General features: G+C 41.9%; 1 protein-coding gene and 1 pseudogene across 1 annotated transcript in view; both read right to left on the bottom strand.

Moving 5' to 3' along the window:
• Window positions 1-19,608, bottom strand: part of LOC125100150 (T-cell-specific guanine nucleotide triphosphate-binding protein 2-like) — a 267,522-nt gene that overhangs the window by 146,082 nt on the left and 101,832 nt on the right. The window lies entirely within an intron of this gene.
• LOC125100143 (immunity-related GTPase family M protein 1-like) lies at window positions 8,927-16,959 on the bottom strand (annotated as a pseudogene).

The raw sequence follows: 19,608 nt of genomic DNA, 5'->3' as shown, positions 1-19,608 counted from the left end.
GATACCGATTGAGACTTGATTTAGGACCAAGAATGTGATCTATTCTGGAGAATGTTCCATGTGCACTAGAGAAGAATGTGTATTCTGTTGCTTTGGGATGAAATGTTCTGAATATATCTGTGATGTCCATCTGGTCCAGTGTGTCATTTAAAGCCTTTTTTCCTTGTTGATCTTTTGCTTGGATGATCTGTCCATTTCAGTGAGGGGAGTGTTAAAGTCCCCTACTATTATTGTATTATTGTTGATGTGTTTCTTTGATTTTGTTATTAATTGGTTTATATAGTTGGCTGCTCCCACGTTAGGGGCATAGATATTTAAAATTGTTAGATCTTCTTGTTGGACAGATCCTTTGAGTATGATATAGTGTCCTTCCTCATCTCTTATAGTCTTTGGCTTAGAATCTAATTGATCTGATATAAGGATTGCCACTCCTGCTTTCTTCTGATGTCCATTAGCATGGTAAATTCTTTTCCACCCCCTCACTTTAAATCTGGAGATGTCTTCGGGTTTAAAATGAGTTTCTTGTAGGCAGCATATTAATGGTTTTTGTTTTTGTTTTTATTTTTAAGATTTTATTTATTTATTTGACAGAGAGAGCTCACAAGTAGACGGAGAGGCAGGCAGAGAGAGAGGGGGGGAAGCAGGCTCCCCGCCTAGCAGAGAGCCTGACGCGGGACTCGATCCCAGGACCCTGAGATCATGACCTGAGCCAAAGGCAGCGGCTTAACCCACTGAGCCACCCAGGCGCCCCGATGGGTTTTGTTTTTTTTATCCATTCTGATACCCTGTGTCTTTTGATTGGGGCATTCAGTCCATTTACATTCAAGGTAACTATTGAGAGATATGAATTTAGTGCCATTGTCTTGCCTGTAAGGTGACTGTTACTATATATTGTCTCTGTTCCTTTCTAATCTATTACTTCTAGGCTCTCTCTTTGCTTAGAGGCCCCCTTTCAGTATTTCCTGTAGATATGGTTTGGTGTTTGCAAAGTCTTTCAGTTTTTGTTTGTTCTGGAAGCTTTTTATCTCTCCTTCTATATTCAATGAGTGCCTAGCTGATTATAGTATTCTTGGCTGCATGCTTTTCTTGTTTAGTGCTCTGAATATATCATGCCAGTTCTTTCCGACCTGCTAGGTCTCTGTGGGTAAGTCTGCTGCCAATCTAATATTTTTAATATTGTATGTTACAGACTTCTTGTCCTGGGCTGCTTTCAGGATTTTCTCTTTGTGGCTAAGACTTGTAAATTTTGCTATTTGATGATGGGGTGTGGACCTATTCTTATTGATTTTGAGGGGGATTCTTTGCACCTCCTGGATTTTGATGCTCATTCCCTTTGTCATATTTGGGAAATTCCTTGCAATAATTCTCTCCAATATACCTTCTGCTCCCCTCTCTTTTTCTTCTTCTGGAATCTCAATTATTCTAATGTTGTTTTGTCTTATGGTATCACTTATTTCTCAAATTCTCCCATCGTGGTCCAGTAGTTGTTTGTCTCTCTTTGGCTCAACTTCTTTATTCTCTGTATTTAGGTCTTCTTTATCAGTAATTCTTTCTTCTGCCTCATTTATCCTAGCAGTAAGAGCCTCGATTTTTAAAAAATTTCTTTTCAGCATAACAGAATTCATTGTTTGTGCACCAGACCCAGTTCTCCATGCAATATGTACCCTCCATACTACCCATCACCTGGTTCCCCCAACCTCCCACCCCCTGCCTCTTCAAAAACATCAGATTGATTTTCAGAGTCCATAGTCTCTCATGATTCATCTCCCCTTCCAATTTCCCTCAACTCCCTTCCCCTCTCCATCTACCTATGTCCTCCATGTTATTTGTTATGCTCCACAAATAAGTGAAACCATATGATAATTGACTCTCTCTGCTTGACTTATTTCACTCAGCATAATCTCTTCCAGTCCCGTCCATGTTGGGTATTCATCCTTTCTGATGGAGGCATAATACTCCATGGTGATATGCACCACATCTCACTTATCCATTCATCTGTTGAAGGGCATCTTGGTTCTTTCTACAGTTTGGTGACCATGGGCATTGCTGCTATGAACATTGTGGTACAGATGGCCCTTCTTTTCACTACATCTCTATCTTTGGGGTAAATACGCAGTAGTGCAATTGCAGGCTCATAGAGAAGTTCTATTTTTAATTTCTTGAGGAATCTCCACACTGTTTTTCAAAGTGGCTGCACCAGCTTGCATTCCCACCAACAGTGCAAGAGCATTCCCCTTTCTCCACATCCTCTCCAACACATGTTGTTTCCTGTCTTGCTAATTTTAAGAGCCTCCACTTTTTTATTGCACCTCAATAATAGCTTTTTTCACTTCAACTTGGTTAGATTTTAGTTCTTTTATTTCTCTAGAAAGGGCTTTTATTTCTCCAGACAGGGTTTCTCTAATATCTTCATGCCTTTTTTGAGCCCAGCTAGAACTTTGAGAATCATCATTCTGAACTCTAGGTCTGACATATTACCAATGTCTGTATTGATTAGGTCTCTAGCCTTCAGTAATGCCTCTTGTTCTTTATTTTGTGGTGACTTTTTCTGCCTCATCATTTTGTCCAGATAAGAATATATGTAGGAGCAAATAAAATAGTAAAAGGGTGGCAAAGACCCCAGGAAAATGTGATTTAAGCAAAGCAGAGGAGACCCCATGGAAGCTCAGAAAAAAAAAATTTTTTAAAGAAAACAAAAAATGAAAAAATTGAAAAAAGAATATATATATATATATATATATATATATATATATATATATATATATTAGACTGGTGACTAGAACAGAGTCACCCAGTTAATTTTGAGAGTATTCTTGTCTCTTAGAAGAAACTACCTCCCAAAATTTTAAAGAATAAAAAACTTATAAGGATAAACACAATGAAGGGATGGAATATGACTATAAAGATGAAAAAAAATTTTTTTTAATTCTAAAAAAGGAGTTGATAAGATAAGTTGGTTGGGAAAATAAAGAAATAAAAGGTGAAGAGAATTTGCTCAGGGTGGAGACTAGAACAAGCCCAGTGTTAGATTTACAGTGTATTTTGATCTATTAGAAGAAGTTGTACCACAAATTTTTTAGAAGAAAAAACCCTATGTATACAAAAATAAAGTTAGATACAATGAAGGATAAAATATGACTAGAATAATGAGGTTTCAAAAAGATTTTTTAAAATGAAAGGTATTATTAAGATAAACTACTTAAAAACGTTAAAAGAGGAAAGAGTAACATTTTTTTAAAAAGTTTAGCATAAGAAAAAAATAAAATTAAAAGCAATTTGATTAACTTTGCAAGACTAAAGAATCATGGGGAGAAAGCCATGAATTCCATGCTTTGCTTTCTCCTCCTCTGGAATTCCACAGTTCTCCTTGGTAAGTGAACTTGGTCTTGGCTGGATTTCTTGTTGATCTTATGGGGGAGGGGCCTGTTGTAGTGATTCTCAAGTGTCTTTGCTGGAGGCAGAATTGCACCGCCCTTACCAGGGGCCGGGCTAAGTAATCCACTTGGGTTCATTTTGGGGAGCTTTTGTTCCAGAGGACAGGAATGAAAATGGCGGCCTCCCGATCTCTGGCTCAGAGGAGCCGAGAGCTCAGGGCCACACTTCTCAGTGCGCCCTCAGAGAAAAGCACTCAATCACTCCCATGTCCCTGGCCTCCGGCTGCCCTCTGCGCTCACCCAGCCTGTGACTAAGCATCTCAGTCTCTGGCACACAGCTCTGCCTGGGGTCTCCGAACCCCACAGATCCCTGAGCTTTTTCAGAGGGGTCTCTCCAGATCTTGTTGGGACCCCACTCACAGAGCAGTGGCCTCTGGCACGGTTTATGGTTCAAGGTAACCCCAAGTTGAGTGCTCACTCCTCAGCTCTGTCTCTGTAGCCAGCTTCCCCCCTCTAATACCTGCGAGCTCTGTGACACTAAGGCAACCCGGATCCTTCTCTGGCCCTGTGGGACCTGAGATTACGCTGTCCCCACGTGGGCTTCACACCAGTTTAGCCTCTGGAGTGATGTCCCTTAGTGGAGCAGACTTTTAAAAGTCCTTATTTAGTGCTCTGTTGCTCTTCCAGGAGCTGTGAGCTGGCCCATCTCCCTGAGGTCTATCTTCCCATCACTTTGGATTCACTTCTTCACCAGTCCTACCTTTCAGAAAGCAGTCAATTTTCTGTTTCTAGAATTGTTGCTCTTCTTCTCTTTGATCTCCTGTTGGATTTATAGGTGTTTGGAATGGTTTGATAAGTTATCTAGCTGATCTCCTGCTCCCTGATGTTAAGTCAGCCTGCTACTTCTACGCCATCTTGACTCCTCCTGGATAAGGTATTCTTGGTTGCACATTTTTCTCATTCATCACCTTGAATATATCATGCCAGTCCTTTGGTCTGCCAGGTCTCTGTGGACATGTCTGCTGCCAGCCTTATGTTCCTACCTTTGTAAGTTAAAGACCTCTCATCCTGATCTGCTTTCAGGGTTTTCAATTTATCTCTGAAATTTGCAAGCTTCATTATCATGTCTAGTTGTTTACATATTTTTATTGATTTAAAGGGAATTCTCTGTACCTCCAGGACTTGAAGGCCAGTTTCCTTCTCCAGATTAGGGAAGTTCTCAGCTATAATCTATTCAAATAAACCTTCAGCACCCCTCTTTCCTCTTCCTCTGAGACCTTTCTTGTATGGTTTTTGCTTTATGTTATCACTGATCTCTCAAATCTTCCCTTTGTGACTAGTAGTTTTTTATCTCCCTTTTTCTCAGTTTCCTTATTCTCCGTCATTTTGTCTTCTATATCACTAACTCTTTCTTCTGCCTCATTTATCTTAGCACTTGGAGGCTCCACTTTTTATTGCATTTCAGTAATAGCTATTTTGATTTTGGCCTGATTAGATTTTAGTTCTTTTATTTCTCTAGTAAGGGATTCTTTAGTGTCTTCTATACTTTTTTCAAGCCCAGCTACCGTCTTTATAATTGTTTTGAATTCTATTTCTGACTCTTACTTATATCCATACAAATTAAATCTCTGTCAGTGAGAACTGCCTCTTGTTCTTTTTTGGGAAGAGTTTTTCCATCTCATAATTATGTCAAGAAAACAATAGATGAAAGAGAGAGAAAAATGTAAAACTAGTAATAACACAAGAAATACATGCACTAAGGAAATCAGAAGAGAACACAAACTATAAAAGAGAGAGAGAGAAAGAGAGAGAGATATAGAGAGAGAAAGACAGAGAGGCAGAGAGAAAGAAATAATCAAAAACGGAGAACAGAACACAAAATGAACTAGATCCTGGGTATATTTTGTGCTGTTTTTTTTGAGGAAATTATGTCCCAAAACAAGAAAGAAAGAAAAACTTTTATATATATAAAAAGTAAAATTGAATACAATGAAAGGAACCCAAAAATTTATATATATACACACACATATATATATATACAAATTTTAAAAGACTTAAAAAGGAAATTGATAAAATAAAAATAGCTAAAATGGAAAAAAATATAAAAGTGAAAGACTATCAAATAAGAAAAAAAAAGATGAATGTTATATATTGTTTTAACCTAGAGTTTAGGTTTTGCAGTTCTGTATAATCAGTAAACTAGGTATTAGCCTCGTGTTCCTGCTGGTCTTCTGGGGCAGGGGCCTGTTGCACTGATTCTCAGGGGTTTTTCCTGGGTGAAATGTACCACACATCCTTGCCATTGTGCTGGGTTCAATGCAAGCAGCTGTGGATTGCACTAGGTGGTGCTATATTGCTACCTGAAGGCTTTCAGCACCAATGGGGAGGATAAAAATGGTAGCACCCCAATCCCTAGCCCAGAACTGAAAGGTTCACACCCCACTCACAGAAAAGCAATCACTCTTGTCTCCCTGGTTTCCATCTGAACTCTATGCTCACCCATCCTGTGACAGAACACTGTTTATCTCAGGCATGCAACCTTGTTTCAAGTCTCCAAACTTTATCAGATCCTGTGGTGCCGTCGCCCACCCCTCCTCAGGGGAGGAAGGGGCGTCTCTCTGTGCTTCTGCCCTTTGCTTGGCCCGTGCTTGGAGAGTGGTCACCCAACAAAGCAGCAGGTTGTGGTTTATGGCAACATTGTGTAGAAAGCCAGCTTCTAAACTCAACTGTTTGCAGCAGACTTCCCTACTCTGATGTTTGGGAACTCTGTCACACTCAGGCCCCCCCCCCCATTCTTTTTGAGGCCTTGGGGATCCTGAGACAATGCCGTCCCATCTGATATTCTGCCCTGCTTAACTACCTGAGATTTCCAGGGAGGATGTCTCCCACCCACACAGACTTCAAAAGTTCTCATCTTGTTTTTCCACTGCTTAAATACTTTCTAGTAGCCTCCTTAAGCCAAACTCTTCCCCAGCAATTTATCTTCTGATATATATCTCTGGATTCATGTCTCTGCACTTCCTACCTTGCAAATGGTTGGTTTCCTATTTGTAGAATTTCAGCAATTCTTTTCTAAGATCTCCAGAACTTTTGCAAGTGTTCAGAATGATTTGGTAACTATCAAGCTGAATTCCAGGGACAAGATGAAATTAGACTCCCCTATTCCTCTCCCATCTTAACTCCTCCTTTTTCTCCTAGAGAAAGTTTTCTTAAATAGGATGATACTGGTGTAAAGATATCAAGATGGCAGCTGTATAACACAGACTGACCAATGTGATACTTTGACTACATTAAAGTGAAAAGCTTCTCTTCATGAAAACAAATGCAAAAAGAAAGTTTAAAATCTCCACAAATCTGGAGATTTTTGTATAAATGTAGTCAACTAATGATCAATGGAAGGAAAGTATTTTAAAAATTCCAGAAGTCACTAAGAAAAACTGAAATAATCCAGCATGGAGGTGGGCAGAAGACATCTACAGAATGTTCATAGGAAAATAAACATGTATAGAGAAAAATAGAGAAATTACCACAAGTAGTGAGACAAATTCATCACTGTGCACTGTGATATGACATCATTAATTAGTATGCTGCAAAATTTGAAAAGTTGGACAAAGTCAGGTATTGGTGAGAATGTACATTGATAGACTCTCTGAAACATGGCTGCTGGGACTGTAAATAAATACAATCTTTTCCAGTATGGCTCAATCATAAAATTGCACATTCATGTGCCTCAGGATTCAGCATTTCCACTCCTAACACTATATTTAAGAGTCAGTCTGCAAATATGTACAGAAGGCATGGACATGTGCTCCTAGCAGCAGTCTTCATAATTGTGGAAAAGAGAGGATAGGCATTGACAGAGAACAGATAATTAAGTTTACCTACACAGTGTGGAAAGGACTGAACCACAGATATATGGAGCGTAATTAATCTTTTGGTATAATGTTGACATTACAGATTAATTTATGTAACCTTCTGAATGCTGACAGTTGATGGAAGTGCTCCAGGTCACTAGTCCCTGCTGACATTTCTGAAAGCCAGGGATGAAGAGTTCCTACAATTTTCCTTGGAGACAACCAGGTGGTCATCCAAGGAATGTGAATGGAATTGGCATTGGCCTTTTTACTGGCAATGTGGCATGCTAGAAGGAGATAGATCTTCATAGTTCTAAGAGAATATGATGTTGTGTCCGGAATCCTCTACTCAGTTAAACTATTGAAAGCGATCACAAAACAATGGCATTAATTTCAAATGCAAAGACTAGAAAGTTTACTGCACAGAGAATTTTTTCTCACTTTGAGAATGGATGCAATGTAAATGAACAGGTAACAGGGAATCCAGAAGCACCAGTGCCACTAAGTGAATGGATCGATATGAGCAAGGCCTGTGCTCCATGTTGGGAGAGCAAGTAGTCCAAGTGAGAGCAGGAATTAGAGGTGTTTCACAGAACACCTTCAGGGAGAACCCTAGCCTGCTCTTCCTCAGGAGAGTGCTCACATTCTACTGTCATTAACTCTCCCTCCAACTACTGAGCAAGGCTGTATGTAGCTATCTAGCTCTTTCTTTTCTTCTTTTTTTTTCTGCTTTTTTCTTGTTAAATATAGATCCCCAAACTGGATAACTCTGTGTGGCCTGAGGCTGGATGAAATGACCTGAAAATGTTGGCAGAGGCTGGTCCTTCAGTAGGTAGCAAGGAAGGACATGTCCAGGGGCCAAGGAGGAAAGAGCTGTGATTGGAGAGGGTACAGCTCCTTCATGCTGGGTACATGCAGGAGTGACTCTCACAGAGAGAGGAGGTCACTCACACCTGGCCATTTTGTAAGGAGCTTCTTGATGGTATTATCTGGTATCTGTTGTTGTGGATCAAATTATCCTGAAACTTAGTGGCTTAAAACAAGTGTTTATTTGCTTATAGTTTCTGAGGGCCAGAAATTCAGGAACAGTTTTAATTGTGTGGTTCTGGATAAGGGTCTCTCCTGAGATGGCAGTCAAGCTATCAGCTGGGCTGCATCTCCTGAAGTCTTGCTGGGGTTGAAGGACTCACTCTCAAGATGACACATTTACATGACCAGCAGTTAATGTAGGCTGCCTCTGCTATCCTCCACATGGCCTCTGATTCCTCAGGACCTCTCCAAAATTTTTATGGTAACTAGGCCAGGAGAGGAAAGAGGAGAGGGAGATGGAGAGAGAGAGAGAGGAAAACAGAGCTGGAGCAGGAGCAAGACTGAGCCAGTGAACAGAGTGTTTATAAGACAGAGATGCACTTTTCATAACAAAGTTCTGGAATTTTTGGACATTCATTTATTGCTGCCATATTCTATTAATCACTCCAGGGAAAGGGTTTAAACACAGCCATGAAAATAGGAGGAAATATTAGAGGTCATCTTAAAGTCTACCACTGACATACAGGGAGGTCAACATTGTGTGAGTCCACAGAGTGTGAGATGAGAAGTGAAAGAACATGGACATCAGAGAAATGATGTTAAAGTTAGGTGAGAAATGGATGTCAGAATGAGACTGTATGTCACATTGAGCAGATATTTTCTTCCACCTTTGGATATAGGCTCATTTAATAAATGACAAAATACAGCATATTTGGGAATTTCCTGAAATGAGTTCAAAATGAGCAAGTCATCTCATATACCTCAAGGAACTTACAACCAATGAAAGTGGAAAGTTATTGAGCTTGATTGAGAATTCAAAAAGGATGTAAAGACAGGACCCCAGATGTCCTGACTTCCCTTCAGAAGGAGGCTGCTGATACATCACTTCTTCAGATGATGGAGTCTGTCAGGATTTTCTTCAGGATGTCCTTGGTGTCCCTGGCAACTATTTCAAGGAGGCGTCTGTGTTTCCACTTTCTAAGGGAGTTGAAAACAAAGCCACCTAACAGTGGGATACAACTCAGAATTAAACATAAGCAAGAGACTACATTACAATTCATGCAAGAAAATAGCCAGTCCCCTCTGCAGACAGTTTTTAGGTCTTGAGACTTCATAAGGGCCCTGTACTCCTCTATGGGTTTCTCCATACTCTGAGCCAACTGCTGGAGAGATTCATCATCTATACTAAGAGCAAGCGGTAGGACATCAGACTTTGCCCCAGATCATCTGCATTCCAGATGCCAAGCGTTTCAAAAGACATTGTAGCTATTTTCTTCCTGCAAGTGATCACTTTGTTATTAATGACCGTTATAAGTGTGTGACAGATTCTCTAGGGGACCATGGTACCTGGTGTCAGAAATGTCCCTGTGCAAGGTGCTCCTAAGCTTGGGGAAGTCATGCAATTAGGGGTCAAAGCTAGAGACCAGGAATATGTTGGGTTACACACTCCCTCTTTTTGGAGATTTTCCTGGATATTCTCCTGAATATTCTTCATGAGTCATTCCTTCAAGTGGGCACTTGTGCTGATGTCCCTGTCCAGCTTGGTCCAGAAATATAGAACTTCTTTCCCAGGCCCTGGATGATTTTGGCAAGCTTCACGAGATTCATGCTGAACCGTTCTGATGCAATGATGATGAAGAGGTCATACAGACTGAACTGCATCTCCTGCAGATAGTTCCCCAGGCTTTGGGTATCTGCCCCTATTCCGGGTAGGTCCCACAACACCACATTGGGAAAGTGGGAGGAAAAGTAGCAAGTGGGAATCTGGGTGGTCCTCACCACCCCAGTGGGAACTGAGTCCTCCTCCTCCTGCCCAATTCCCCACAGTGCTTTGATGAAGGAGGACATGCCATTGCCAGAGTCCCCAGTCAATGCAGTATTCACTAGGGCACTGGATGCTGTCTTCGGGGTCTCCTTTACCCTAGAGCCTACCTCCAGCAACTTCCCTCCCCCCAAGGCCTTTTCCATGTTTATGGCAACCTCATTAGGTAGGACACTCCAGGCCATATTGTAGGGCATATCAGAGGTGGAGGATGCAAGTAATGGGGTGTGAAGAGAGTGGGTGGGCTGTGTCACATCACTGAGCAATGGAGTGACCTGCAGAAATAGGAAAAACAGGGGAGTTAAGAGAACCCGGCACAAGGGTGGCAGAGGAATCATCAGATTTGGTAACCCAAACTGAGGGCATCAGATCCACACCCAACTCCCTGCAAAGGTACTTAGGTGACAAACAGCAATAGCCTCTGGAAAAATGTTTGTTAGTCAAAAATTTAAACATATTCAACCATAGAAAAGGAGCAAATCCTACCATTTGTAACATGTATGGACACTGAAAGCATTATGCTAAGTAACATAAATCAGACAGACAAATACTGCATGTTCTAACCGATGTGTGAAATCTAAAATTCAAATAAAATAAATTAGTAGAAAAAGAGAACACACTTGTGGATTCTACTTATCACAGGGTGAGAAGGTGGAATTGGAGGAAGTGTTCAAATGGTACAAGATTTCAGTTATAAGATATGTAAGTACTAGGATGTAGTGTACAACCGGATGACTACAGGTAACACGACTGTATGATTTATAGGAAAGTTGTCAAGGGACTGTATCCTGAGTTCTCATCACATGGAGAAATTTTTCTCTTTTTTCTTCTTTCTTTTCCTTTTATTGAGGTGATGGATGTTAGCTGAAGCTACTGAGGTAATTACTTCACAACATATATAAATCGTGCTATATGCCATAAATTCATACAATGATGTATGCCAATTCTTTTCCAATAAAACTAATAAAATAATTTAAACAGAGTCACCAAATGACCCAGCAGTTCCATTCCTAGGTGGATACCTAAGAGGGATGAAAACGTACATCTATGTAAAACCTGCATGCAAATATTCACAGCGACATTATTACAATAACCCCTCAGGTGGAATTCACACAGTTGTACACCCACTGTTCAATGGATAAAGAAAAGTGGTCTATCCATACAATAGATCGCTATTGGGCAAGAAAAAAATGAAGTACCGATACCACCCGCAACATGGATGAACCCCAAAACATTATGCTCTGTGGATGCTGACAGCCCAGCAGACCATGTATTCTGTGATTCTGTTCATATGAAATGTCCGGAAAAGGCAAATCCTTAGGCATGGAAAATATATTGAGGCTTTCCTAGATTGGAAGGGCAAATGGTAGGAGGGAAAAGAGAGTCAAGTGGTACAGGATATCTTTTGGATAATGAACACGTTCTAAATCTGATTATGATGGGGTACAACTTTGTGAATATATTCAAAGCTACTGAAAACTTTAAAGGGATGAATCATAGAATGTGTAAATTATATCCCAATGAAGTTGTTGAAAAGAAAAGCAGGAAAGGTGCTCATTGAGGAGATGTGCACATGTTAGAGGCTCAGAGGAGACCACTGATGAATGCTCTGTAGCTGTGCTACTAGTAGTCAGCTTCTCGGCAGGTTATGGATGGAGGGGTTTGAGCAGAAGGATATTATGAGGGTTGCTCAGTCAGGACCAGGCAAATATGTGTACTCCCCCACCCAGATTGCGTGAGCAGGATGTCCCACCGGGGATGTCCCCAGGCAGAAGCAAACTTGTGCTAACTCTCCATACTGTTCAATCCTGAGGACCGACACATCCTCAATACATATGTCTTCAAAGTCAAGAGCAATTTAATTGTCTTAATAGCAGTGAAAAGTGCATTTTACCCCATTTTCCATATCTTTCACCACTAACTGCATACCTAAAAAGTCCCTGTCCCTCATCCACTGCAACATTTAAGTTACGCAAGCTTTCCAAATAATATCCTACTGATTTTTAAGTCAGTACTTATGTTTGTACTTGATTGTTTATGTTTGCTGTGATAATTGCTATAAGTATTTAAGCTCTCCCATGAGCTTTCTCTTTTAAGCTGAACCCTGCAGTAAGATTGCAAGCATTTGGGGTGCCTGGGTGACTCAATGGGTTAAAGCCTCTGCCTTTGGCTCAGGTCATGATCCCAAGGTCCTGGGATCAAGCCCCGCATCGGGCTCTCTGCTCAGCAGGGATCCTGCTTCCTCCTCTCTCTCTCTGCCTGCCTCTCTGCATACTTGTGATCTCTGTCTGTCAAATAAATAAAATCTTAAAAAAATGATTGCAAGCATTTCATATGGCAAAATTGGGAAAGAGAACTGGTTGGGATTACCCACTGGACTATCCTCCTGGGGGCTACACACACAGTGCTCACTGGTGGGCTTCCACAATCCCACAAGTTATGGCTGCTTGCTGTGGTAATTTCCCTTAAGACATCTACTTTCTCTGTGTGCACAAATGCAAATTTTAAAACACTTTCTAATTCAAGACTGACTCTTTTCTGAGGAGTTTTCTTGTACAGCCTCATTGTACATCATTGTACATCAAGGCTCTCATGATGCTCCTGGAGATGAGACCTCACATCCAAAACTCAAGATTCTGCTGAAAAGGACTGCAGTCCTGTCTGTAGAACAAATTTCAAGTAGAGCTGTAGGAGCTATGGTGCAGCTTGTTACCCACCGCACTGGCTTTCCTCTCAATGGTGTGTCCTCCTTGCATGATTGCCTCCAGAATTTTCTAGGTACTTTCTTGCAATGAAAAAATTGCCAAGAGCCCTGACTGAATTTTCAGACAGGCTTGGCCTGGTAATGTGAATGTTTTCACATTGAAAACTGAGCCCCAATGTTCTTTCTTGTGCAGCAGGGAAGCTACCCACCTCACAAGACTTCAGGGAGGGCTTCATGCTAAGATCCATGTGAAGGCCTGGGGAGGCCTGCCAGCAACTGATTGGTGAATTCTCTCTCGTCTTAGGACCTCTGACGAAGGCTTTTCTCTGGTTTTTCCTATTCCCTCCACCTCTTACTGCAGTGTATGAAGATTTTGATCTGTGAGTCTGTGGGGGCAGGATGTTCTGCATGCCTCTTCTTGATTAATCTTCTCCGAGCTCTATTAAACAAGTGCTAGTATTATTCCAGGTCACAGATCAGGAAACAGTGTCTCACAGATGAGAAACAAGCCTCAAATTGCATAGCAATGACCGAGGATCCAAGATATAAATTCACAGTGTCTTTCTGTTTCTGTCTGGACAGGAGAGGAGGACCATCCTAGTAAATGCTGAATCTCCAGCCCCAGGGGTGGAAGGGTGGCTGGATTCTGAGATGCTTCCCCCGGGGATGTGGGTCCAATAATTGCTGTCAATTACCATCTACCTCTCCCTGGATGCACCCTTACTAATTTGGGGGAGAGAATGGAAATCACAGTTCTCTCTCAACTCCCATCCTCACTCCACATTAAACTCACTGATTTCCAAGTGTGAAGAGAAATCCCAAAATGTGTCCCCACTTCTCAGAAAATGTTGCAGGGAACCTAACCCCCATCGGGAGTTAGAGATGCCCAGTGAAATGATCAGGAGATGCTGGGAGTACAGAGAGAGGGAAGCTGATGGATTATGATGTGATCATGATCCCATCTGCTTGGGGACTAGCATCTCCTGAGGTCTGTGCCCAAAAAGTTTTCAGGGTCCTCCATCAGGAGAGTTGCAATAGGTCAGCAAAAATGGTGCCTCTTCCTGCAGGGAGTGGAGGTGCCCTGAGCTCGGTGAGGGGGTGAATGACATGGTGGTGGGCAGGCACGCATGGCTAAAGCTGGCTAGAAGTCAGAAAGATGGAGCTCTGGGCTGGCTCAGGCTGAAAGAACATTCTGGAATAAGAAGAAGAGTAGTCCTTGCCCTTGTACTCAAAGCCTTCTTTAAGACCTCTCTTGACTATTACCCAGAATAGCCTCCATTCTTGTTTGTGAGGTACACAGAAGTCCCTGGAGGCCTCAACTGTCATCATGGTTCCAGGAGACAATCTCGTGGGTGAGTTCCAGGCTCACTGACTTGGTTGTGTGAAGGGCTTTCTGCTGCCCCTCAGCATGCTATATATTCTGCTTGCCTGTAAATTTGCCCTAGTATGGGATGGAAAAGACTGGATGTCCTTACCAGTGTTCCTGTGGTGCCCAAGCAGGCCAGAACATAGGACCTGGGATACAGCCCTTGATTTCTTTTCCTGGTTTGTCTAAATCCCATCACAGCTTCCACATGTACCCACCTCACCTTGACTTCCCAACTGGTAGATCAATCGAAAAAAATCCTGTGTCCTCAAAAGTTTAAAGTCCCAAAAAGCATTCTTTCATCCCCTGTTAGATGATTAGTATCATAAAAATACACATGCAAGTCTTTGCACTTACAGTAAATAATTCCCTAGATTCTAGTGCCCTTAGTCCCCAGCAGGTATGGGACATACTTCTGTTAGATGAATGAAACACAATATACCATTGTATATCTTCTACTTATTGGTTGATGGATAATTTAACTTTGCCTCCTAAATCTGTCATCTGAAATGTTGAAGCCAGTTCTGCCACAGCCCTTCGGAAAGCAAGTAGGGGCTGGGGCAGAGTATGACCATCCCCCACCACAAGGTGGGTGTGGGAGGTGAGCACAAACCTATATTTTTCCAGACCATCTCTATGACTATGTCTGACCATGGACATTTCACATGTCTTCTCAGCTGAGCCCCTGTGCTGGACCCGATTGAAGGGGGGTGATTGAGGTTATGAAGCACAGCCACAGCTCTCCTGTTCCCCACTACCTTCTCATCTGGTCTCTGCCCTGCACCTGTTGCTAGACAACCTCGCACATAGGACCCTCTCGGGATCCTTTTAGGCAGTACTGTGCCCATGTGTCACTACCATTGCAGGATGGGACAAGGGTAAATCCATGACAAGCTGTAAGTTATTCCAGGAGTGGTCAATGCATATGTGTCTGCAGAACACTGAGGCTCAGATTACTGACCCAGAAGCCATCATAGACAAGTCCAGGTGCAAGTGCCTCCCCCGCTTCCTTCTTGTAGATCCTACTCATGCTAAACCTCTGATCTTCCCTCTCTAAAGAGAGTTTGAGGGTCTCGGTCTCTGAGTAAAGAGACATAGGCCTTTCTGGAAGGAGCCCAGGTAGCAGATTCAACTAGAGAGGGCAGCTGTGCTTGCAAAGGAACCAGACCTGGGAACAGATCTTTCAGCCTTCTGAATGAGGTCAGCAGTGAGAGATGCATTTCACGTAAGAACTAAGTACACACTCAACACACATTCATGCACACATATGCATAGACCTGAAGAAAGAGTTTACCAACAGTCTGTCTACCCTTTATTTTAACCTACTGGATTCTATTGCACTGGGTAAATTTCATTTTGAACTCTTGTTATAATGCACCAGATAGATTTCATGACCTTAGAAGCAGAAAGGAAAACACTCATTAGTGAACTTCCAACACAGGGTCCTATATAGTTCGTACCATGCCCGATGATCACCAAACTAGAAATGTACGGCATCAAGGCCTTTTGTAGTTTGAACCCAACGTGGGACAAGCCCAGATTTCCCCCATTTTATCATCATAGGGAAAGAGTGATGGAAAAAATCAACATATTGATTTATTCTAGGAAAGTATAATAAACATCTACATCATCAGTGGGCAGGAAGCACAAAAGACCTGGTCTGGGAAGAGTATTTCAAGAGTCCACCTCACTGAGGTGAAGGATGGAGTTGGTGTCCACCAAGGGGGATAGTTTCTCCAATGCAGATACACATGTGCACTGTTATACATTGTCTAAGGTCTGTTAGACCTTGTCCCTGAAACCCCACCCCCACGCCCTCATCCACAAGAGGTCAAGGCAGTGTTCCAGATAGACTCTCCCAACTCCAGGCTACCCCCTGAAATTGTCATTGTCTTACATACTACTTAGACCCTAAGAGAAAATGAATGACAAATCTTCCTGTCCTTTTCCAACCCCAGTGCTGTGAACATGGAGTTGATAACCCCATTACCTCCACACTGGAGGACTGGATAGGTTTGCAGCAGCCAAAGCGTTTGGGTGCTGTTTTGTCCCTGAGGAATATCAGAGAGGGTCTCAATGGTGACTACTCACTGAAATGGGTAATCCAGTCCCCAAGCCCTTCTCTCTGGTGTCAGACTCTATCTTCACGTCACAGTAGGAGGGTTACTAGCCAAGTTCGGTTGTAGGAGCCCTCTCACTCACCTGCTCCAGGAAGCATTGTGTGACTACTATCAAGAAGGTATCGGTGGTCTTCCTGGAAGTTACCCCTCCTGGGGGAAGACTCCAGCCCTGAAGCAGAGACCATTCCCTCTGAGACCATCCAAAACATGTTCAATGCCCAGGATGCTCTGTAAGGAAAGAAGAGAACTGTGTTGGGTTGGGGTGTCCTAGGAAGAGCCAGTAAAGGAAAGAAAAGGAGTTAGGAAGGTGAAACTGCAGGGTTTTCTGTTCTGGTGCCTAACCTGCTCAGAGCTGTGTAATTTCTGGATAATGGTCGTGGCAGGACCCCAGCCCAAGTGCAGGGAAATCAGGGATGGCTGCTTTCAGTTTCTATTCCTGGAAATCACACCAGTTCTCAAAAAGGGGGAGAACCAGTTTCACTTTCTCCATTCTGGAGTGTAGGACTCCTACAGCATTAACCCGAGGCATGTCAGGATTATTTGAGCACCTTCAGCAGAGAAACCCAAGGAAGGGTAGGGGTGCTCTGTGACCAGCCCCACGAGGACACTGTCTATGTTCTCCTCTAGGATTTTGATGGATTCCTGTCTCACATTGAGGTCTTTCATCCATTTTGAATTTATCTTTGTGTATGGTATAAGAGAATGGTCACGTTTCATTCTTCTACTTGAAGCTGTTCAATTTTCCCAGCACCACTTATTGAAGAGACTGTCTTTTTTCCATTGGATATTTTTTTCCTGATTTATCAAAGATTAGTTGACCATAGAGTTAAGGGTCCATTTCTGGGTTCTCTATTCTGTGCCACTCATCTATGTGACTGTTTCGAGGCCAATACCAAGCTGTCTTGATCACAGCTTTGTAATATAGCTTGAAGTCAGGCAACATGATGTGCCCAGCTTTTAACATTTCCTTAGTGATTCGGGGTCTTTTCTGGTTCCATACAAATTTTAGGATTAATCCAGCTCCTTGAAAAATGATGGCATTTTTTATATGGTATAGGGATGGCATTGAAAGTGTAGATTGCTCTGGGCAGGATCGACATTTTAACCATGTTTATTCTTCCAATTCATGAGCATGGAATGTTTTTCCATCTTTTTGTGTGAATTAAAGAAGACACAAAAAGATTTTAGCCATTCTGACAGATGGTAATACCTCATTGTAGTTTTGATTTGGATTTCCCCTTCCATCCCTTCACTTTAGATCAACAAGTGCCTTTAAGTCTAAAATGAGTCTCTTGGGGTGCCTAAGTGGCTCAGTCAGTTAACCAGCTGCCTTTGGCTCAGGTCATGATCTCAGGTTCCTGAGATTGAGCCCCACATTTGGGCTCTCTGCTCAGTGGGGACTCTGCTTCTCTCTCTCACTGCTGCTCCCCCTGCTTGTGCTCTCTCACTTGTGCTCCCTTTCTCTCTCAAAGAAAGAAAGAAAGAAAGAAAGAAAGAAAGAAAGAAAGAAAGAAAGAAAGAAAGAAAGAAAGAAAATCTTTATAAAAATAATAGAATTAAATGAGACTCTTATAGGTATCAAATACATTTTTTAATCCATTCTGATACCCAATGTCTTTTTTAAATTTCTTTTCAGCATAACAGAATTCATTGTTTTTCCACCACACCCAGTGCTCCATGCAATACGTGCCCTCCATAATACCCACCACCAGACTCCCCCAACCACCCACCCAACCCCCGCCCCTTCAAAACCCTCGGGTTGTTTTTCAGAGTCCATAGTCTCTCATGGTTCTCCTCCCTTTCCAATTGCCTCCAACTCCCATCTCCTCTCCATCTCCCTATGTCCTCCATGCTATTTGTTATGCTCCACAAATAAGTGAAACCATATGATAATTGACTCTCTCTGCTTGACTTATTTCACTCAGCATAATCTCTTCCAGTCTCGTCCATGTTGCTACAAAAGTTGGGTATTCATCCTTTCTGATGGAGGCATAATACTCCATAGTGTATATGGACCACATCTTCCTTATCCATTCATCTGTTGAAGGGCATCTTGGTTCTTTCCACAGTTTGGCAACTGTGGCCATTGCTGCTAGGAACATTGGGGTACAGATGGCCCTTCTTTTCACTACATCTGTATCTTTCGGGTAAATACCCAGTAGTGCAATTCCAAGGTCATAGGGAAGCTCTATTTTCAATTAAGGAATCTCCACACTGTTCTCCAAAGTGGCTGCACCAACTTGCATTCCCATCAACAGTGTAAGAGGGTTCCCCTTTCTCCACATCCCCTCCAACACATGTTGTTTCCTGTCTTGCTAATTTTGGCTATTCTAACTGGTATAAGGTGGTATCTCAATGTGGTTTTAATTTGAATCTCCCTGATGACTAGTGATGATGAACATTTTTTCATGTGTCTGATAGCCATTTGTATGTCTTCTTTGGAGTAGTGTCTGTTCATATCTTCTGCCCATTTTTTAATATGATTGTCTGTTTTTTGTGTGTTGAGTTTAGGGGTTCTTTATAGATCCTGGATATCAACTTTTTGTCTCTTTGCTGTGCAGAAGCTTTTGATTTTGATGTAGCCCCAAAAGTTCATTTTTGCTTTTATTTCCTTTGTATTTGGAGACATATCTTGAAAGAAGTTGCTGTGGCTGATATCAAAGAGGTTACTGTATATGTTCTCCTCTAGGATTCTGATGGATTCCTGTCTCATGTTGAGGTCTTTCATCCATTACGAGTTTACCTTTGTGTACAGTGTAAGAGAATGTTCGAGTTTCATTCTTCTACATATAGTTGTCCAATTTTCCCAGCACTATTTATTGAAGAGACTGTCTTTTTTCCACTGTATATTTTTTCCTGCTTTGTCGAAGATTATTTGACCATAGAGTTGAGGGTCCATATCTGGGCTCTCTACTCTGTTCCACTGGTCTATGTGTCTGTTTTTATGCCAGTACCATGCTGTCTTGGTTATCACAGTTTTGTAGTAAAGTTTGAAATCCGGTAACGTGATACTGCCAGTTTTTGTTTGTTTGTTTTTCAACATTTCCTTAGCAATTCGGGGTCTCTTCTGATTCCATACAAATTTTTGGATTATTTGCTCCAGCTCTTTGAAAAATACTGGTGGAATTTTGATGGGAATGGCATTAAAAGTATAGATAGCTCTAGGCAGTATAGACATTTTAACAATGTTTATTCTTCAGATCCAAGAGCATGGAATGGTCTTCCATCTTTTTGTGTCTTCTTCTATTTCTTTCATGAGTGTTCTGTAGTTCTCCGAGTACAGATCCTTTACCTCTTTGGTTAGGTTTATTCCCAGGTATCTTATGGTTCTTGGTGCTA

This window comes from Lutra lutra, chromosome 5 (genome assembly GCF_902655055.1).
Source record: "Lutra lutra chromosome 5, mLutLut1.2, whole genome shotgun sequence".
NCBI classification, from domain to species: Eukaryota; Metazoa; Chordata; class Mammalia; order Carnivora; family Mustelidae; genus Lutra; species Lutra lutra.
The sequence above is the reverse complement of the archived record's forward strand: the minus strand, read 5'-3'. Positions and strand labels throughout refer to the sequence as shown.